This window comes from Passer montanus, unplaced genomic scaffold, assembly GCF_014805655.1.
Source record: "Passer montanus isolate IOZ18808 unplaced genomic scaffold, ASM1480565v1 scaffold4, whole genome shotgun sequence".
Taxonomy (NCBI): domain Eukaryota; kingdom Metazoa; phylum Chordata; class Aves; order Passeriformes; family Passeridae; genus Passer; species Passer montanus.
The window spans coordinates 4207355-4229981 of record NW_024368818.1 but is presented as its reverse complement, the minus strand read 5'-3'; the positions used below and the strand labels follow the sequence as shown (position 1 = coordinate 4229981).

Genomic DNA, 22627 nt, shown 5'->3' with positions numbered 1-22627 from the left:
ATTTATCAGGAAAAAGTGCATTTATCATTCATCTTCCCAATCCGCACGTCACCCTGCTTCTCTGTCTCGGTCAGTTTCCCTCTTTTCCTCCCCGATCCCTTTTTCTTCTCCTGAACTGCGCAAACCTGATTCTCACAATCTGCTCCGGCATCTGTCCCCCAGCTCCTTTTGTGCTCTCCACCTGCATTTATCCTGCCCGGTTCCCACCACACATCCCGAAGCCTCCCATGACCGCCATCCCACCCTGAGGCCGGCCCCAGACTCCATCCGCAGCAGCGAGCGAGGCGCGGCGGTGCCGTGCCAGCCCAGCCCAATCCTGCCCTGCCTTGCCCAGCCCAGCTGCCGACCCTGGAGCCGTGTCTCCCCGATAAAGCGCAGAGCTTTGGGGTCGGGGCGCCCTCCAGAGGCACCGCCGAGCCCTGCCCTGCCCGCCAGAGCCGGGCACCCGGCAGGGACGCGGTGCAGGGAGGGCCGGGGAGCCCTGGCGCTTCCCACGGCCGGGGAGCGCGGCCCGTCCGCGGTCGCTCGGTGTCCGCTTGGCGGCCGGGGCGGAGAGAGGGAGGGCACAGCTCGTCTCCCGCCCCCTGCTCGCCTTTTCCTTCTTCTCCTCCTCCTCCTCCTTCTGGCGCCCGCCCTCTGTTCCTCCTTCCCTCCCTGCAGCGCCGGCGAGACCGCGAGAGCGGCGCCCGCCCCGCCAGGGCGAGGGAAGCAGGCGCAGCCCGCGGACGGGAAGCTGGATGAGGACGTGTGTGCGGGCAAGGCAGCCCCTCGGGCATGAAGGGGACCGCGGGGACGCTGCCCTGCCCTGCAGCCGAGCGGGGACATCAGGTAAGCGCCCCCCACGCCTGCCCGGCCCGACCGGAGCCGACACACTTCCAGTGCCGGGAGAGGGCAAGCGTCCCCTGGAAAGTTGTCCTGCCGCCGCCGGCCGAGGGGCGAAGGGCAGGGGAGTTGGGCAGAGGCAGCCCGCGGTGCAGGGTGGCACATCGGGCTGTTCGGCGGGACCCGCCGGGTGCTGCGGTGCCCGGGGCTGTGCCGCCCCGCCGGGCGAGGCGCGCAGCGCGGGGAGCGCGGCCGCGGCGTCCCGCGGCTCGGCGCTGGTGTCAGCGGCCGTGCCGCGCCCCGCGGAAAGTTTCCAGCGGGGTGAGGGCAGGGAGAAGCGGGAGAGGATCACCGCGGGACGGGAGCGTGGCGAGGGAGAAGCAGCCTGTCTGTGTTGCCGTGGGCAGTGGGCGCCGCAGCTTTCCCCGGGTGGCCGGAGCGGTGCTGCCAGCAGTTCGCTCAACTTGTTTCGTTGTTTTCGCTCTGGTTTGTTGCAGAGGAGTAGGATCAAGTACCCCTGCAAGTGTAATGTTGATATCTTTGATGGCTACATCTTACTCTTCTGTGAAATTTACCTACCGCCGAGTGTCAGTTTAGGTATGTTTAGGTATGTTTAGGGAAAGCAAACTGCAAAGTCTTACCAGAAAGGGACGCACAGCAGTACGCCTGAGACTTCAGGAGGTTTGTTATGTTGTGTGACGTAACAGTAAATGCAACTGCTGCTCTTTTTGATTCACATTTCATTGGGGCTTTTTAACTGAACATTTGTGGATTAAGCAGAAACTTTGAGTAAAATGTGTGAATCATCATAACGCTGTTGGAGATCAAATCCCAGTTTAAATGGTTTGCAATTATTTTCTTCCCCCTTTGCTCATAATTCATAAAAAGGACAGACTCAAGTAGTTTGCATAGTTCTTCTGAAGTAACTTAAGGAATCAAAAGTGAGCAGAGTTCCACACAGAGATTGTAGGTACCTTTGCAGCAAAGCAGAAAAACAACATTGAACCACTTTAACGAAAAGTAACTAATCAAAAAAAACTGTACCTTGGGAAGCCTGCTTTCCTCCCATCCTGAACAAAGATGTGTACATTGCAAACTGCACTGAGAGTGGAAGGATTCAGGCCATTTCAAATGAGGCAGTTTCCCCTTACAGACAATGTTCTGTACTAACTTGCTTGGTTAATCAGAGACAGTCTACTTTAACTATCAGCTGCAGTTCTGTTTTACTTACAGGTTTTCAAACACCATGGTAATTCCACAATATTTATTGTAAAATCTAAATGAAAAACTTAAGAGCAATGAACCTAATTTCATTAGATCAAAGAAGTATGAGTATTTTTTTGGTTTGGTGGTTTATTTTCTTGGTTTTGAGGGGGTTTTTTTGGTTGGTTGATTTTTAATAGAACAAATTTGAAACCAGATTTAGGGGAGCATTCAAAATTAGCCTAGATTTCACAACGTGCATCTGTTGCTGCAGGTAATGCCTGATTGTTGAACATTGTTAAGGCACCATACTTCAGGTGATTTTCAGGTTGGGACTTTTCTTAATAGACACATGGATATGTCTCTTAAGAAGGTCTATCACAGTTAATGACACAATGCAGCTCTAAGACTTTACATGTGCTCAGGCTTTTATTAATGGACTTCTATATTGCATTAAGCTGAGAGAGGGCTGAGGAAGTAGAAGTATAGACATATATAAAACTTGAAATGCTTCCCACTTTTCTGCATTTTGTTCACTAGTTGTGGTTTTTTTTGATTTTTTTATTGTCAGCTTCAAATACAACAACTGTAGGCTTTCATGCAAGCAGCAGGTTTTATTAAACATATGATACAATTTTCTATTGTAAAATGTTCTGTAGTTCTTACTTCCTTGGAAAGATAAGATATGACTAGGGAATTATCATTTTTCTTGACAGCATGACAGTTAAAACTTGGTTTGCATAGGAGTGAGCATGTGTAATGTATTAAAAGAAGATGTCATTCTGAACTGTCTGACAAACTTTTCAACAGGTTTCTTTTTTTTATACGGAGGTGAATATTTTGCTTATAAAAATCACTGCTAGGATGTAACTAAGATGTAAGGATGAATTGATGTAGTGATGTTGGGTCAAACTTAGGATTTTTTGTATAGTTTTAATATTTAGAAGTCTATGAATTTAATGCTCAGTTCTATAACCAGATATTTGAATTAATTTTATTCATATCAGCATCTTAGTTAAATTCAGTACAGAAGTACTGCTACTTAAGCTCTGCAGAGGTAGAATATGGATAGAATATACTGAAGCAAAATGCTTTGTTTGCTGATAAGATGCCTGTTCTAATGACATGTCCAAATTGTATATAGGGGTTGCTATCAAAAGCTGAGCTCATGTTAGAAATCAGAAGCTTAAATGTGTTTGTGTGTCCAACAAACATTCTTTTACAGAGTGCAAAATCTTAAGCAATGAAAATGGCCAGGGAGCGTATGAAATGCCATTAAGGTATGGAAGCATGGGAAGTTAGAAAAAAAAGGAAGAAATTTAGGGTTTGGGGTTTTGTTTGCTGTGATTTTTTGGTTTAGTTAGTTGGTTTTTTAATATGAACATTTGCTCTAAAAAATAAAGTTACCTCTTTTGAAGGTAATACACACCTTGAGGATTTTGGGTAAAGGTGTACACAAAGAAACAGGTGAAGTACCTGAAAACTGTGGTTGCATATGCAGCTTTTTTTCTTATAGTTCTGCTTGCAGACCTTGTACTGCTATATTTAAAGGCAACTCTTGAGCTGTAATAGGAAACTTTTTACTTGGTTGTTAAACCCATCTGGTGTGGTTGGAGTAGATAATACCATTGTAAAACTAGTTAATTGTGTTTAGTGTTTTTACAGAAGCCAGAAACTGGAAAAAGGTGGAATATACTGGCTAAAAAAAGGCTAAAAAACATTGAAGTTAGAAGTTGAATTCCCAGGCACTGAGAAGTACATATGATAAACCTGTAAAAAGAAAGGGCTAGATTTGGGGAAAGGATTCCTTCTGGTCGCTACAAACAAGTAATATTCCTGCAGAATGAGCTTTCACTTTGCATGCACATTCTGAGTGTTGGTTTCCTCTCAACTGAAAGACTCCTGATTATTTAATTTCTGCTTTCTTTGTCACCTTTTTTAGACCTCTGGTAGTTAGTATTTTCTGCTGAATTCCTCTAATTTCTTCCTGTATTCCATAGGTAGAGAATGTTCTGTATGGAAATTACAGCTGTAGCCTTACCAACAAGTAAACTGTAAAGATTGGCTTCAGTTCAAGGCAGCATGTTGTCTTTTATGCAAGAATATGGTATTGCTCATCATTTTTACTCATGGTAACTCTAACCAGCAAAATACCAGAGCAGCTACACACTGTGCATCCTCATCCAGTATTTTCTCACTTGATTATTTTCAGTTAAGCCATTTACAATTCTTTAGTAGCATCTTAATTTTCTCCTGGATCATGTTTTCATTTTAATATCATTATTCTGAGTTTTAGTCCTGTATACCAAGATTTCTAGTCCTGGCTTCTAGATCTCCTTGGCTTATTGTCATGTTTAGATGTAAAAACTATACTCTGTCACTTCTTATTAATAAAGTGATTCATAAGAATCAGGAAATCAGGAATCAGGAAAGACTAGGGGAGCCTTCTCTTAATATGGTAATGTAACCTGTTTCTTAATTAACCAATATAATGGGTTTCAGTCCATAGGTATTATAAGAGCGTATAAATATGGGTGTTATTGTCTTTTAGAAACTATTATGAAGTCCAATGCAGGAGTAGTATGTATTTGTTTAAGAAAGATTTTGTTGCAAAACATCACAGCTTTAAAGGAAAGAAAGTGTCTTTTTATTTAGAAAGTCTTTTAAATATGGTAGTTTTACTGAGCAACCAAATACCTTTTCTTGAATGTCAGGTCAAAACACTCCTGGGCAGTGTCCGTTGCAATCGTGTCATGTATCTTATTTGTCATTAAAATGCTGTACACAAACCTCATGAAAATTAACAAGGTAGCATAAGTGCTAGTTTTACTTTTTAGTTTTTCACAATTATATGTAGTGAGTAACTTTAGTTACCAAAAAATGGGGAATAATGTGTCAAATTATTGAGCTGCTTGATTAACTACTATGTTTTAGATAATTTCTAAGGGTCATTCAATTTTCATATTTATACATATTTATGAAAACATTAGAGGAAAACTAAAATAGTGTTATGAAAACTGATTTTCTTTTAGAGGCATATGGCATTGAAAACCTTAGTAGTCTTTCATGAAATTGCTATAATATAAAATTTGTTGCTATATTTTCGTGTTTTCTACAAATATGTAGAGTCTTAGGTTTAACAGAGTGATTCTGAACATCTAATTATTTTTTTTCCACTTCACTGAATTGACTCACTGTGATGTTCCAAATTAATATATTTGTCAATATTGCTGTCAAGTCACATTACATGTATCAACCTCTGAAACTGAAGAATTACTTTTGGAAACTTCAATATATGTGAGTCATACAAAAGTACCTAAATAAATTCCTTGCTTGTGGTTGTGCATTAAGCATTCTATACTTCTGAGAATGTGTTTATTATAAATAATTCTGAAAGCTTCATAATATCATGTCTGTATAAACCTGGAGAGATAACTTCTATTTGTTTTCTAAGAGTAGCTCTCTGGAACTTGGATTTTGTGTATTGAACACCCTTGCTGTTATCAAAGATACTGTAAAAACATGTTTTTCTATGTTGCAGAAAAGTAAATTGCTTTTTGAGTTTTAAGAAAAAAGTTCCAAGATTCAAGAAATTGCAAAATGAACCCCAAAAACCCTGTTCATTAATCTAAAAATGACATAATAACATATATATATTGATTCTAAACCAGCAATTTATTTTATTTCAGAAACAAGGAATTTTTGTCCATATCTGTCACTTTCCTCAAATTATTTATTTGCTAATGAGGAATTGTAAATTAATGTGCAACACTCTTTGAGAAAAATAATAAAATGATACTGGTTCCCTGACTTGATTTTCTTGGACACAGCACTTTCTCAGGCTGTGAAGATTTTTGCTCAGAAATTTGAAGACAGGGATATTTTTTACACGTAGAGGTGCATATGCACATAAATAAAAAGGACTCAGACTTTTTCTGGTGCTGACGTCAAAATTTGGAAGCACTTAAACAACCAAGGAAGGAGAAACAAAATGGAATGATCTGGCTGATTAAATAAATTTCACTGGAATCTCTCCATCCCTTCTCAAAAACAAACTTCCCCGGATAATTTGAGAACAAAACATTGTAACCTGTCTTAAAAGGACTGCAATAGCAGCCATTGTGGAAGTTCAGAGACATCCTGCCTCCTCCTTCTTATGGAAACCAACACTGGGTTCTGAAGCCTTCTATTATTTAGAAAGAAGGTTCAGTTTTCAGTAAACCATTTACTGTCTCTTGGCAATGGTCAAAGTTACTTTTATGTCTGAAGTGCAAGGTCAAATTACTTCTCTCAGGACATTTAGTTGTTGGATGAGCTGTGTTCTTCATGGATCTAGAAGGAAGTCAAGAGGTCTTCTCAGGATCTTTTAAGGAATGTGATGAGCTACCAAGCCTTTAGGCAGTGGGATCTTCTTCTTCCCTTAGTTCACTCGCTGGCTAATACAAGATCATCCAGAAGTCATAGCATTGTAGAATAGCTTGGGTTGGAAGGGACCTTAAAGATCATCCAGTTCCAAACCCCCTGTCATGTGGAGGAACACCTCTTACTACACCAGATTGTAAAAAGCCCCATCCAAGTGGGCGCTAGAATGTCCCAGAAAGAGTTAGGGATCATACAGGAATCTCTATTATTGGAGGTAATTATACTCATAGTTAGGGATTGGGATCTGCAAAGAGGAATGTGTAGATATATGCAGGAGTCTGAGTTCCAGCAACTAATGTGGAAATGGCTGTGACTGTGCTGCCAATATAATTATTAGATGCAGCAAGCACAGTGCTGTGGGAAGATGTGTGCACTCTCTTTACTTACTGTTAGTGAAATAGTTTTAGTGAGTGACACCAGGACAGAGCCTTCTATTGTAGTCTAATTAAATAATCTTGTCAATTATGGTGTTTTAATTCCAGAATGTTTAATAATTTCTTCTTGTTCAGTCTGTATAGAGAAAGCTGCAGTATGGCCTGAATCACTTATTACACCTTTGAACTTAAGCCATGTTAAGTTGTGATACTACTTGGTCTAAATACCACTTTAAAAGGAAAAAAAATAGTTGTGCTTTGGGGGAAAAGTACACTCACTTATCATGGTTTTTCAAGGGCAGAATTATCATGAAATTTCAGTCAAGATTTGCAACAATTGACCCAAGGTATCACTAAGGACTTTCGCTGTTCCAAAAGATTATTTCAGGTTAAGCATTGCAGACGTGCTGCAGTTCTTGATGCACCTGAACATAGCTTTGAAAGCTACAGCAATATTACAGTGTTGCACAGGTCTTTATTGATTCTATTGCAAGGGAATACATTAAGAAATTGCAAATGCAACTAAAAATACTGCATTTTAAGGAGTACAGTTGGTTTCATGTTACATTTGAGCATTGCATATTTAGGATACACTAGACTTTGAGGAGACTTAAAACTGAATTCTAACTTCTCAGTGGAGAGGCAGAGTCAACTTTACTTAGATCAGCAAAGAAAATTTGTGCCTGTCCTCCAATCAAATTAACAGAGCTTCAGGAAAACTGTATGCATTTATGGGAAAAGGTATTTTTTATCTTCTTTAATAATATCCTTTTGTTAGCATATGCTGTCTTCTTAACAGTACATTTGACTGATGGCTTAGAGCAATATAGCAGTCTCATCAGGCCTGGCTTTTTAGGGGAAATCATTATGCTACTTCTGAAGTGTCTGCAGTAACCCATCAACATGGGTTATTGGGTTCTTAATACTGTATAATTAGGATATATGCATGATTCTTCTCTTTGTCCAGCTTGTATCTTGCCTTCCTAATCCCTATTTAGAGATTTGCCAAGAATAGTAATTGCTTGTATTCTTTTAAACACTAGTGCTTGAGCAATAAGGGAAGTAGGGAAGTTTGTAAGAAATTTTTCACTGTCATTGCTTTCTTATTCCCACAAGTGAAGGTTAATCTTAAATCTGAGACAAATGAAATATCTGTGCTAAAAGGAAGCATCCCTCCCTTTTTAAGTATGGTGCTGTGTGTCTCTTTATCTACTAGTTAAACCTAATGATTGCCAAATCGTTCTCAGTTTTGGGAGTGTTTTGTGGTAATCTGTCTAAGACACATCTTAAGATTTTTTCTTGGGACTTGTACTGTCATACAATGTTTCATACACGACACATACTGAATTTCTGGGAATATTTTGAAATTATTTGTTAATTATGGCAGTTTTTGTCAGGAGCTGTATTCAGATATTTTTGTGGTTTTTTTGGTTGGGTTTTTGTTTTTGTTTTTTTTTGGTGTTTAAATGGTAGGTTAACTTGCAGCCAGTTGCAGTAACCCAAACTAAGCATCCATTGTTATTGTTTGCTCAGCTGAGTCCAAAAATATGCTAATAATAAAAACATTTAGTCCTCCGTTCCAACAAAAAAATGCAAGTGTGCCTAAGCATGCCAGTGAATTCTTGTCTCATGTTGCTTGTACAGTTGGCACCTATGTCTACATGTATGTCTTTGAGCATGCCAAATGATGAATGCAACACTGATTGAAGACATTACACTGGCTGATAATAAATTCTGGACATTCATGATGATTCATGTATTTTTTTTAGTCCTATCATCAAGCTGGTGAGCAAGTGCAGAAAATTTTGCCATTTTCCCAGCAGATATTTGCTGCATCCACTCTTGGCTGACAGGCTTCCCTCAAGGTCCCTGCCTATCCAGAAATCAGCCCCTCATGCAAATATCCAAGAGTTGAGGCCTGTAAAATCTGCTTCTCATCTATGTATCATTAGGGTTTATTGATTGTACTGTCATTTTCAAGTATAATCTCTGATCTGGGTCAGTCTCTTTCCCATGACTACTACCGCTGTCAGCCCACGGTGTAAATGATGAGCATGGACTCAAGGAGTCTTTTTGCATAGTGTGCAGAAAATCATAATTAACAGCAGAAGTGACTAGACTAAAATAATTGTTATGGCTGGATGTAAAATCCTGTTTTTATTTTAATTGCAGCTCCATAAGGTTTTGGAAAACTTAGTTGAGCTATGGGAATACACTTTTGGTTGAGTTCACTACATGCTTACCTTACAGCTATGTCTACAATTCATTTTTTTTTTCTAGGCAATTTTTTTCTTATTCATGTGGCAAAATATTCTTAAGAAGTTAGTATAGATTTGCTAGTTAGCACAAGATTACTTTTTGGCACTTGAATTTGTCTTGGCAGGTTGAACTACTATGTGATTTTTCCAACTCTTACTAATGAGTTGTGGCAGTATTCTGCAAATAAAATGCCTTCATGAAAATAGTAAGTTAACTAAAGCCATCAGCAATCATACTTTGTCTGCTTTATTGGGAATTGTGGAAAAGAGAAGAAAATGCATATCTGACAATAGGTAGCTTGACTAAAGTTGGTTGTAGTAAGAAACTGTCTCTGCAATCAGCTGCAACAGACATCACCTGGAAGTAGCCCAATGCTGATACAAATCTCCTGATAGTCGACTTTGGAAAAGTCTGGAAAATGAATTACTTCTTTCTGTTCATCCTTTTGAATAGCTTATTATTGCAGACATTACTCTAAAGGAGATGCTGGCATGTCTTTTCTTCTTGTTAGTTTTAGATGTAAACTCATTTGGTATCAAGTACATGAATTACACTTTTTTACAATCTAGGTCTTTGATGGGAACAAAAAAATAAAATCATGAGATAAAATTGTCATGCTCCAGGCCTTTGTCACAAGAAACCAGTAGCTCCTGCATTAGCTACAGGGACAACTGGTGATATCTTCAATTGCCACAACAGACTGTGGAAACAGCGTGATCTGAATGGAAAGAAAATATTTTCTCTTTTTTTTTTTTCCCCCTGTAAAACAGCCTTACACTAGACCATTATTCTTTAGGATCAGTTGGCAGGAACAAATGAGAATCTTTAACTGAAATTATATGTCAATGATAGCATTAAAACAAACATAAAGATTTCTGAAAGGTACTCAAAGCAGTTTCATTTATCTACTTATAATGGGTATTAAAATCATAACAATTTTGTGGTAACAGTTCTGGGAAATGGTACACTCTTACACTATGTGAAGTGAGTCTCCTGCAACATGGAAGGAGGTCTTTATATCACAGAAGAGAATCACAAAATTGTTTGAGTTGGAAGGGACGTTAAAGATCATCCAGTTCCAACTCCCTGCCACAGGCAGGGACACCTTCCACTACACAGTGTTTCTCAAAGCCCCATCCAGCCTGGCTTTGGACACCAGTGCATCCCAAAAAGAGTTAGATCATACAGTAGCCAATTGGAGATGATCATGTTGGTAGTTAGGGATTGCTTCTGCATAGGGGAATGTGCAGATATATGCTGGAGTCTGAGTTCCAGTAACTAATGTGGCAGTGGCTGTGACTGTGCTGTCAATATGATTGTTAGATGCAGCAAGCACTGTGCTGTGGGAAGGTGTGCACTCTCTTTACTTATTGTTACCGAAAGTTTTAGTGAGTGACACCAGGGCACTAATACACATGACTTTATTTGAAGAGAAATCTTCAAAGGGTTTATGAAATCACAAGAACTATTTAAACAGCTGATACAAAAGTCTCTACTTCTAAGCATATGTATTTGCCAATATACTTCAAACTTTCATCTATATGTTTGCTATTCTGATAATTTCTATTCAAGAACTTCCTTGGGCTGAGAAATGCATGCATTGTTGTGAAAAGTTTGGTAAAGTAGAGGTTCTAAATTCTTGAATTTGAATTGTTAGTACAGCAGCTAAAAATGGAAAAGTTTAACTTCCTTTTTTCCTGCATTGTTTAGTATTTCATTGTAAGTAATGTTTAAAAATAATCTATGAGGATCAAATGTTTAATTGAGTTATTATGGTTCTGTATGAAAATTGTATTTACAATACTTATGAACATTACAAAGTTCTCAGATGCTAATCCAACAGAAAATGTTGAAATACTTTTGTGTCCAGGGAATAGCAGGATTCCATTTCCTGTAGGTAGACACAAGTGAGTTTACAGCTACAAACTTAACAAAATATGAACTTTTGTTTCACAGTAGTTGAGTCTTACAATATGCACTATTCGGTTGAGAAATTAAATCATTTTAGTGATATTTCAGGTTAATACTTAAGTGCTGACTCTGACTTGTTATAAGCAAGACAGTTTTAATTACTTACCAGTTCTGAGGTAGCCCTATTGTGTTTTGGTAAGCAGTATTGAAATTTCAGCAGTTGTTTCTATTCCTTATAAAATCACGTAAATGAGCTAGCTTCTATTCCCAACTCCTTCAGTTCCTAAGGAAAATGGGGAAGTTCTCTAACCTTACAACAATTGGTAGTAGCAAGTACTTTCCCTCTGTCCTATGAAATAGTGGACATCAGGCTATTTTTGGATGGGACACTCCTGTTACTCTCTGTTCTGTGCTTTACCACTGCAGATTTTTTGTTGTTGTTGTCTCTACCCTTTCTCAGTCCCTTTTATTTTGTTTGCTTCTCTCGTCATATTTCTTGGTTTATTTTTTGTATGTCATTCCTAAGTCTTCATGTCTCTTACCTCCTATAAAGTCATCTTATGACTTCTCTTTAGTATAGATGACTCTTCCTTTCTTCCTAAGCATAAGTCAACTGAATTTTGGAAGTCCAGTGAAAAACTGTCTGATCTCATTGCATAGCAAAAGTCCATAGTGAGCTCTGGGAACTGGAAGGAAAAAGAAAAGAGGAAGTTTTGATTAACCTAGTGAAAGATTTATCTATAAGCAGGTCCAGGAGATCCTGACAGATTAGTTTTAAGTAAAATACAGGGGGAAAAATATTGATATGAGTTTTCTTGAGCTTCAGCTTCCTGAGGAGTCATTAGTATTGTTAGTGTACATTGTCTTTCTCATCGCATTTGTCAGAAGAAGCCATGAGGTTTGTTTTAATGAGTTTGATAGTTCTAATTTTTATGTAAGTGTTCTCCATCATCATTATTGAATGATTGTCTGTCCCACTAAGAGATCTTTGGACTTTTACCATTAAAGAAGTGTCTAAACAGACAAAGAGAGCATTTTACTCACTTGTGCTTCTTCACAGAGATAAAGAAATATGATTAAAGCTATGGTAGTGGTGACTTACTGTTCTTGAATAGCTCAGTTTTGTCTCTGGAAGTAACAACACCATTTTGTGCCATTAGGACTGCCTCAGGGTATTTGCCTTACATTTTAATAACAAATATAATACATATTTTATGTAACTGGAGTAATGTGTTAGTGAGAAGTAGTACTCTGTATATTTGTCTAATTTTATAATAAAATCATAGTGTTCTAACTTATGTAAATAACAGACTTAATAGGGCTCAGCTTTCCAAGTGAATAAGTCGCATAGCTTATTTAGTGACAGGCAACACATCCCATGCCAGGTAACCTTTTGTTCAGTGGCAGAAGGTATAGCCTTACTTAGAGGTGTCAGACTATACTGCAATCATGTAAGAATACAATTACCTTTTTTTAACTATTCCTACTTTCTTATTTTTTTTTATGACCAGCCATGCTGAAGTTTTAATGAGAATTCTCAGGCTTACCTCAGCAGATAGATGGCAGAATGAACATTTTTATAACTGAAATAAAAGCTGTTATGTTTTATCACAAGGCCTTCCTATTGTCTTGTTTCCCTTTTGTAAGATAAGTAAACATTACCTCAGAAGAAACTTCAAGGAACACCCCTGATTTTGTTATGTATATACATAAAAAATCCATACACATACACTTTTTCAGTATTACATCTGCAGATTTACTTCTCAGCTAGACTTACTGTTACGTTCTTATTATGTAATGTTTCCTAGCCACACAAATCCGTTTTTCACAATTTCATTAAGCCTGAGTTCATAGTAACATTGAGGTCATCAAGTTTTTGTAACACAACCATGGGAGCACCTTATCAAAATTCCTTGTTGCTAAAGCAGCTTGACCTTGCATTTAATTTACTAATCAAAAGCAATTCTAGCAGGCAGTTCAAACAAAAAACCCCATATCTTTGTTTTCCTTTGTAAGTAACAAACAAGGTCACAGTAACTGGACAAGAGGAGAGCATTTACCAAACTGCTTGGGCCTAAATTTCCCTCTTACACTGCTGAAAATAAAATTTTAAAAGTAATTTTTTAAAATTCTGTTTTCCCCAAGCTGGAAATATTAGGCTTACTGCATATTCACTGTAGACTTTCTGTGTGCTACTCCAAGTAGTTTGGAGTGAGTTGCTGCTGTCAAAAACAAGTGATTAGCCCTACTCCTCAACTCTTCCTAAAGTTCTTTGTGTGCCAGTAGGGAAAGGCTGTGGATCATTCTGTTATGGCTGTCCAGTGCCAGTCAATATTTTTTTCTGAAGATTTATGGATTCTGCTTTGGCATGAGATTGCATTTGCCACTGTGACAGGAAGTAGGCTGTTTGGTCCTTTGGAAATCAGCTCACTGGAAATGTGCCACCATCGGAAGGGCTTTTCCAGTATAGTCCTTGTTCTTTGGTTTTTGTCCCAAGGATCCTGAAAAATAAGGTACCAGTAGGGGATTGGCCTGCTATTGCTGTTAAAGTTAGTTAGTCCAATAGCCTGGCACTGAAAATTCTCTGTAAAAGGTGGTAGTTGAGAGAAGGCTAAATCTGAAGTGAATTGTTGTCATGTGCTGCTAATGCACTCGACAAGAAATTGTAAAAGCAGATATGTAACACATGTTGCGTAGGCAGAAAGACAAATTTTGTTTTGGAGTTCATTGGAAGTCAGTTTTACTACAGATCCTTGGATTTGTAAGTATTGGATGTTTGGAATATTGCTATTCTTAAAATGCATCCCACCTGTTTAAAGTACAATGAGTACAGGATACGTACATAGGTAATAATGGAGATTGTAAATATTAGCAGATGTCAAGGACAGGTTAAATGCTAAATCCGAAGAGGGGAATTTGTGATCTTTGCAAATACCTCATGCACCCAAGCTGTCATCCTGAAAAATTATAGGTCACAACCAAATGAATGTAAGTTTCTTCATACTGATGTATTTTGACAGATTATGTTCAGGATTTTATGTTAAGAATTTACATTGTGTATGTGGGCTGTGTTTCCTAAAGTTCTTGAAAGATTTAAAAAGAATTGCAATTTACCTGCTCCACGCTGAGTAAAAACAAGCTAAATATAATCTAATTATTTTAGATTATATAAAAGGAAATACTGTTTGTAACATTGAGCTTTTTGTATACAAACTTATAAAATGCACAAGACCAACTATAGCCTCATAAAGAGAGCTTACCTTTTCACAACAACTAGCAAGGGTACTTCTTATTGGGAATATTTTGGGAGGCATTTGCATATACTAATGCAATATGACCTACTATGCAGTAGGTCTTTAAAATAATTTATGATTTGGTGTATAGTACACATACAGTTAATGTAAAATAGTGCAGTGGCTATAAATTTTACAAGTCCAAAAGTCTGTTTCTGGAGCAGAAGCAAAGGAGTTGTTTTACACAGGAGAGTCCTGAATTTTATTTCATGTAACTTGGAAAAAGCTATAGATGACCTAGCCACATTTTTGATTATAGACTAAAAAAAGGGACAGGGAAGTGGGAAACTAAATTCAGAAAGTTACTAGCTATGGAAGCATACTACTTCACCTTACAAGAGAATGCCTTAACAGCCAGACTGTAGATTAATATTAGATAGATTCAGTCTCAAGCCAGTCTATGCTGGATCATTATGAAGCAAAGAATAATAGATTTGGATGTAAAGGGGAATAATAACAGGAGACATTGTAGTATAATCAGAAAAAGACTTCAGAGAGAAATCTGTCCACTGACTACATCTGTTCCCTGAGATCATTAGTGGCTCATGTCTGTTCTTCCCAAGCCTGAGACTCTTCAGAAAGATAAGTTGCATCCCTGCTGCATATAAGCAGGAGTGTAGACGGTGTAAGCAGCTACTTCAGAAGACTTGGGATTTTCACAGTATAGGCTTCCTTGTTCTTGAGCTGCTTTATCTCTTGAATGTGTTGTGCTATTTATACATGCCATTGGTTTATGATAATTGCCTAGATGTGATGTTGCTGTAACTTTACCATTGGTGAAGCTATGATCCCAGATTGCTTATATAGGGTTATTCTGGTTTATGGAATACAACTTCATGAGCTAACGTGAAATGTTGTAATTTGGCATCTGTGATCCTATTATATTATGAAGTTTGGAAGAAACTGCTGTCTTGTGAAGGATGATTCTTTGTCTGTTTGCTTTCATCAAGTGTCAATCCTCACTATACAGAATGTTGGTGGAGAAAATTGAACTTAGTTGTCCTATTGAGCCGAGATCAGGATTGGGTTTCGAATTTTGCTGTCTGGAGCCTGGGATATCTGACATCTTGTCTTTGTTTCCTGGGCACTTGTTCTTATTGAGTAGGAAAATTATACTTTTCTTTAAAGTGAACCAATCCCCAGCTCATACCTAAGGAATGACTTCAGCCTAAGAGAGTAAAATCTGAGTATTTTCATAGTCAGTTGTAGAAAATATAGCTATAAATCATGCATATTGAGAACAACCAGGTTTATAAGGGATATGTTCAAGGGGAGTTCCCATTTGTCTTGGGGTAGTCGATGGCGACTGTTTATGTGGCTGTGTCTACATAATGTTTATAACTGGCAGTTGCTTCACATGGGTGTCTACAGAGATTTGTGGATAACCAGGGAAGATTTGTGGATTCCTTGACTTGTTGTAACAGCTAAATGTACATTGTGTAGGTCAGACTTGTTCTAACAATGTGTATAGCATTCTTAACTTCTCCTGAGATGCCATCTGTATCAATCTCAGAGTATTAGTCTGCATTGTGATGGTGCCACTCAAGCCCTGCTCCCCTCTGCAAGTGACAACTGTTCTTTGATAATGGAAGCCAGTACAGAGACAACAGCTCAGTCTTGAGCTCTAGCAAGTACAAATGAATTATGCCTTTGCTCCCCTTAACATAAAAAAGACAACTTGAGAGGTGTTTGAGGTGCTGGTATCTCCAGTGCTGTATTTATGATAAATTTTGGAAATACCTCAGCTCCATGTTGCCCAAAAGTCTGTCTTTGGCAGTAGCTCACAATAAATGCCTAGGAAAGAATATAAGGACAGGAAACATTATCTTTTGGTGATATTTCCCAAAATATTCTCCTACTTTCTTTGATTATTTCAAGATTTATCAGTGCCTGTTGTCATGCCTTTGTATATGAGTTTTAGAAAGATTTCCAGGAATGTGTCTACCTTACCTTTTCAATCTGGTGAAGTTCTTAGCATGTGGGCTGTCTAGAGGCATCATTGCATTTGAACTGTTTACTCTTTGCCCTGAATTAATTCTGTACTGTGACATGTTTTCAGTAGTTTTGTATTCTAAGAAGTCCGTATGAAAACAGGAAAGAAAGTCCTTTTCTCCCTCCTTGCTCTGGACCTGAAGTTCAGCTAAATAATCCTTCTTAGGCCCAGTAGATTTCCTACCATCCCCTGGAAGTCAAACTGTAATTGAGTCTGAAGTCATTGGCCAAAATGTCTTCCCATTAGATGGACTAGCATATGGACATGGGACACTGGCCAGCCATTGTCTGAAATGTGATCGGAGTCGGTGGAGACAATAATAGCAAATATTTTGGTAGCTAGACTCTCTTTTCTAGGCTTGACATCTTGAAGCACACATAATGAAAGAAAAATGCTGCAGTTTTCCTTGCGGATATTTAGGCTGGAGTCATTCCATCTCAGATCACACATGTAAATAAGATAACCTGCATACCAGCTGGTGGTAAATGACAATCTATATTCCTGATAGCGATGGCAGGAGCCATATTTCAGTGGTTATGAGGAGAGGGTTTGGGATTGGGTTTTTGTTTTCATTAGGGTTTTTTGTTGTTTTGGTTTTTTTTTTCTGAAACTCTGGGTGTGAAGGAGGAAAAGAGACAGAAAGAACTGATTTCTGTCTTCTGCCTAAGAGGTACTGGTCTAACAGCTGTCTGTGCTTTTGTAGTTTACCTTGAGTAAATCAAAAAGTTGTGTTGCTGTAGATGGTGGAACTAGAAGGTAACTAAAAGAAAGAAATGGAAAGAGCTCCTCTATATGCATGTATTCCCTAGTCTTTTCTTTACCTCTCCTAAAGAATTTCTTATAGAAGATGAGGGTTTAGAAGGAATTGAGAATACAATGTAAATCACTGCCCCCTTCTTCCCTCCCTTTTTTTATTGTGCCTAGATCACTGTGCATAGGTTGCCAAAATAGATTCACAATTCCTTGCACTGGTTCATTAAATAGGTGAATTAACCTTACCTCATTTAAGTAGAATGTTTCTTTACATTATAATTCCAATTACATGTTTTTTTAATTTATGGAACTTCGTTTGTTATGACAGCCTTTTCTGCCTTTCTGTAAGATGCAAGCTGCTTTTTCTTAAAAACTTTCTCTTTGTAATTTAGTGTGCATCTATCCCATGTAAACCTGAACATCTAAGCTGTTAATGTGCTCTTATTTGACTTAAAAATATCTGACTAGTTTCTAACACCTTAAAAGTAATCTTTCTATCAAAAATTGACAGTTTTCAACCTTCATTTTAATACTGCCACCCCTTTGATAGTTGTACTTTAATTTTCAGGAAATTGAATCCTAACTAAAAGCTTCTTTCCATTCTGTCAGTCTTCAGCATTGTCGCTTGTAATTTTGGTTCTTTGATGCATCTGAAAGCTTTAGATGCAGCTTTTTGACATTGATTTTGTTGTTCTTGTACCCTGAGAAGTTAAAAAAATTAGATGAATTTTTAAGCTTCTGAAGTACGTGTCATGAAGGCAAAGCAGCTATGAAAAGAATTAGGTAAAGCAAATTACTTTGACTTGGGATGCGGCTAGATATTTTTGCTTTCAAATTTTAGGTCAGCCTTTTGAGCAATTCCAGTTTTACATTCCATTCTACTGTATGACATCATGTATGTCCCTGCACATGGAGAATAACATCTGTCAAAATTCTCTTGTTGATTCCTCATATTTCCTCAGGAAACTTTCAAGATATTCCCTAACCAGAAATTTAAGAACCTAAGCAGCTGTGGCACAAGTAGTAGCGTTATGAAAGGATAAACAGATGGCTAAAACTTGGAAAACAGGGAGGAAAAATGCATGCTAAATTTTTGCAGTGGAAAAACATTGTCTTTGTAGAGAGGCAACAGTTTATGCTGAGACCTGACCACGTAACCCAGATCTTGCACAATACACATCACATATCTTTTCCATGATAGCACATATTAAAAAGGGCTGTGTTGGGGTTTAGAGCTGTGATGTTTGAAAATAAGTTAGAAATAGGATCAACTGAAAAAGTTAATAAGTACCTTCTGATTCTGAGTGGTGAGACAGTAGAATGGCAAATCCAGGTGATGGAAATGTAAGGTATGCTAGAGTAGACTAGAACAGAATACTTCATTGAGCAGGGGCCTTCCATCGGTCATCTATTCCAGCTGTCACGTTGTCCTTTTGAAAGGCAGAAAATCCCTCAGTATGTTTCCTTCATGCTTTCCTGGCTGTATCAAAATACCATTAAAATTAATCTAGGGAGGGTCACCCCTTCAGTTATTCGTTGGCCTTAAGCTTCTGAAGCTAGCCCTGTATTGTTACGTGCTCAACATAAAAAAGAATGTTCTTTCTTCACTTTCGCACGTGTAAGCCTTACAGAAAGTGTTCTCGATTCTGGGAAGTGGGTTCTGTTGTTTCAGTGTAGCAATTTGTCCTCACATATGTGGTGTTGTGTTTGGAAAGAGTTCTGATACCAGCATACAGTACCAACCCATGGTGGGATCTAGATGATCTTTATGGTCTTTTCCAACTCAAACCAACCCATTTAGGATTTTACTGGCACTTAGTGATCTTTGTAACTGTGTTCTTTAACATCTCACCAGACATCTTACTGTAAAGCCACTTATCTAGCACAGCATCATTTTCAAATCTACAGTGAATTTTCAATTCACCATTGTTTAATTGGTGGAGGTTGGGTAGTACCAACTGTTGTTCCAATACTTTTGTGAGCCCATCAAAGAAGTGAGGTACAAAAGGCAAGTTTTTTTGTGTATTCTCTGCATCTTAAGGAGCTGATCAAAGGTATCAGTGGTACAGAAATGGCAGTGGGTATGTTCTGTTTTGCGCAATGTTAGTGGGGCAGGGATTAGAGCATTCCATGGACACTGCAAGGGGAAACGTCATTCTTTTGTGATTAGGATAAATTTGCCTTTTGTTAAAATGCACTTGGGAATTATCCAAGGAAGGAACACCTCTACTGGTCAGGATAATTTCCCCCCTTGCTTTTGAAAGCTACATTCATGAGAAGGGGCTTCAAAATGCAGCTAAGCAGAACATCGGGATAAAAGGGGGATTGGAGATATAACAGCCCTTTCAGTTGAGAAGCTGTGGGAGGTATTGGATGGCGTTAACAAAACCATCAGAGGTTTTGTTTCTCTTCCTAGCTATGTCTGGTGTTTATGAATGCTGATAGGAAAATTCCCATATGTAATGCTGAATTAGAGTTTCACAGACAGGAGCTTGATGAAAAGAGAGTTTATTTTTGTGGCTTGAATTAAGTCCTGTGGCAAAAAGCTGTACAGTCATCCACTTTAGTGACAGGTGCAGGGTAGATAGTGAATATTTTGCTTTTATGCTACACTTTTTCCATTTTTTTTGTAAATTAGTTGAAGCAGCTGGAAAGTAAATATGATATGAGGAAATTTTATCTCAAATGGAGTTCAATAGCTATTCATAAAATCAAATTCTAACATGGAAAGTAAAGTATTTATAGACAGTGGAAGACAATTTCTTATTTACAATTTGGGAAATTTCAATGAAGTCACTTTTGGAAAAAAAGCTTTTCTAGGAAGTAAAATACCTTTCCAAAAGAACTGTTTGTTTTCTGGTTGCTAAAAAATTAATGTCATATTCTAACCATGTATGGTCCTGCTGTTTCTTTAATTATTCTTAAACTGGGACTTAGATTCTAGCCCCATGCTGAGTGGCTATTAAGATGGTAAGAGAACTCTGACAGGGGGATTGATGTGGTACACCAGAACATCATTTTTTTTCCCTAAGCTTTTCTGTAGATACCTTCTTTTACTTTATAGGCTGACTGCAGTTTCTTTGTCCAGGCACATTCAGAGTTTTCTCTCTTTGGCCCGTCTTTAAGTCTGTTGGTGTGAGATTCTATGATTGTCTCACAGCCATGGAGTCCTTTTCTGCTTTCACCTTGATTGCATATTGCTGTAGAGAAAATAGGAAATGCAGTAAATGTTCTATAGCTGCTGAATTCTCTGCATTGTTATAGTTTGAGTCATTTATGAAAAATTTTAGTTTCTGAAAATGTTTCAAAGCATCTAATTTGTAAAACTTTCTTTTGGAGATTATTCTAGTGTACATTTTCCATGCCTCCATAAACACCCCTCTTTATAAAATCAATAGCCTCCTTTTAAATATTATTTACTTTATTAGGTGAGATTTTCTTGTAGTTAATTCAGAAAAGGCTATTGTTCCTGATGATTAGCCTGGATTAATGCATCAGGCAGACATTTGTTAATTTCATTGTCAAAATTATACTTTTCATTTTCATTATTAGAGTTATTCTTGATAAGAATACTCAAACTCAGCAGTTCTGTAGAAGTCAGGATTTTCTAATGACTGCAAGCATTGTTCCTTAAATTCTGTCTTTCCTCTTAAGATTGAATCTTTGTTTCACAGCCTAAAAAGAATAAAGATTACAAAAGCATCCATCTTTAAGAAAAGTTACATATACCTCCAAAGGCACATCATTGAGTCTAGCTGAGATGGACTCAACTCCCCAAAAAAGTTACACTGTTCATACTCAGGAAGGTGTTAATTTGTGGAATATTTACATATATTTATGGTTCCTTCCTAAAGAAGGTGAAACCAAGAACTGCAATGAATTGCATGGGATTGGCTTAGGAAGCTTTTAGTGCTTTACATTTTTACAGATGCTGCATTACAATGTACAAAAAACTGGGAAGCATCCTTCAGAGATAGACAGTTATCAGTATTTTGGCTTCTGCACCAAGCACATTAAATATGTATCTCAAAGTTTGAAATTGCTGGTGATTCTGAGAAAGTGACACAGAACCTTCTCTGCATTGCTAATTATAATTACTCTTTCAACAGGGGAAAAAAAAATTAAAACCCCAAAGCTCATTTATGCTTAGTTACCTTTTGGGAATGCAAAATAAGTATAAGGTCGCTTTAGTTCAGAAGAACTTGACACACAGTTAGTTACCATGTGTCCATCTGTTTGTCTTGCTGTTTTTTACCTCGTCTTGCTAAACAGGGCCTTTGCCCTCTGCTGGATCTGTTCCGTGGGCCTACACAGAACAAGTAGTTGATTTTATGCGGCACTTCCAGTAAAAAAAATTTTTTAAAGTATTTTAAGGTAGTTATAGTTTTCACAGAGGAATATAAGTAAGCATGTAAATTTTACTGTTTACTAAGCGTGGAAGCTGGACTATGAATCTCTTTTCTTGTCATATTTAATTTCGTAGTTTCTGCATATGCCATTTAAAAATTTATATAGCCCAAAATATTTTCTGTTATTTATGTTGTTGGTTTTTTTTAATTATAAATGAGTGTATAATACTCATATAAATATGAATTAAGTTGATATATTTTCTCCATTTTTTAACCATACAACCATTAACAAATGCAAATTACCTGATTATCTGGACTGCTATAAGAAGATTTTAAGTGGAGCTATTTCACAGTATACAGACCATGTTCAAATCATTGTTTCAAATGTTGATTGCTTGAAAAGAAAGCAAGCTACCTAAGGTATAGACTTCATATAAGAATATGCTGTATGTAGAAAGAATTATATAAAACAAAGCCCAGTCTATTCTTTTGCAGTGAAAGACAAGTGAAGACTTCACCTGCAATGAAGACAAGATCCTTGTCTTCATATCCTATATGAAGATATAAAATGCTACTTGAGCAAAGAGATACAATTTAATGTAGAAGAATCTCTTTTTCATTTGACCCCCTTCTGTAGAGGTTACATTGTACGGTTCAAAGAGTGTTCTAATTTCCTGTGTCATCTTAAGGAAGGTGCTGTTGGAAAATGTTCAGTGTGTAGAGTTTTGTTGCTCACAAAGTTAGTCTTTTACATCTTAACGGCTGTTCTTCTTAACCTGTAACTTGCACATTAAGCATCAAGAGCAGAAGTAGTATCTTTCTCTTGCAGATTTGGTACTAAACCAGCAGCCTCAAAATGCTCCTTCTTCGTTCAGGGTCTGTCTTCTGTGGGATTTCCTCCATCAGTTTCTCTCAGAGTAAGGTCAAACTTCCTACAGTACTTTACCAGCTGCTCATCCTGGTCTCTCAATGCATGGCCTTTACATGAAGCATTGTCACAATCTGCTCCAAGGATTAAACAACTTCCCTAGCAACAGTGCAAACACATTTTCATTCAACTCCTTCCAGTTCCTGAATGTGTAACCTGAATGTGAGTCATTGTCTTCACTTTTTCTCAGTCACTTGGGTATCCATATCACTGCAGGAAGAGTATTCCTATGTGCTGTTGGATGCTAAATATCACAAATGCAACACTCAGTGTCTGTCTTCCCTGACTTTCCAGTCTTTAGCTAACAATATACCCAGGAA

The 22627-nt window shown here is 37.9% G+C and overlaps 1 protein-coding gene across 6 annotated transcripts in view; it reads left to right on the top strand.

Annotated features, from left to right (window-relative positions):
• Positions 1–484: 484 nt before the first annotated feature.
• SGCG (sarcoglycan gamma) overlaps positions 485–22627 on the top strand; it is a 106952-nt gene continuing 84809 nt past the window's right edge. For 2 of the 6 annotated variants that reach the window (XM_039718764.1, XM_039718763.1), the window contains exon 1: positions 493–828. The gene's annotated coding sequence lies outside the window, so the exon portion shown is untranslated. Of the gene's footprint in view, positions 829–22627 lie in introns of all 6 variants that reach the window. The other 4 variants (XM_039718760.1, XM_039718761.1, XM_039718765.1 and 1 more) reach the window with 3 other exon arrangements.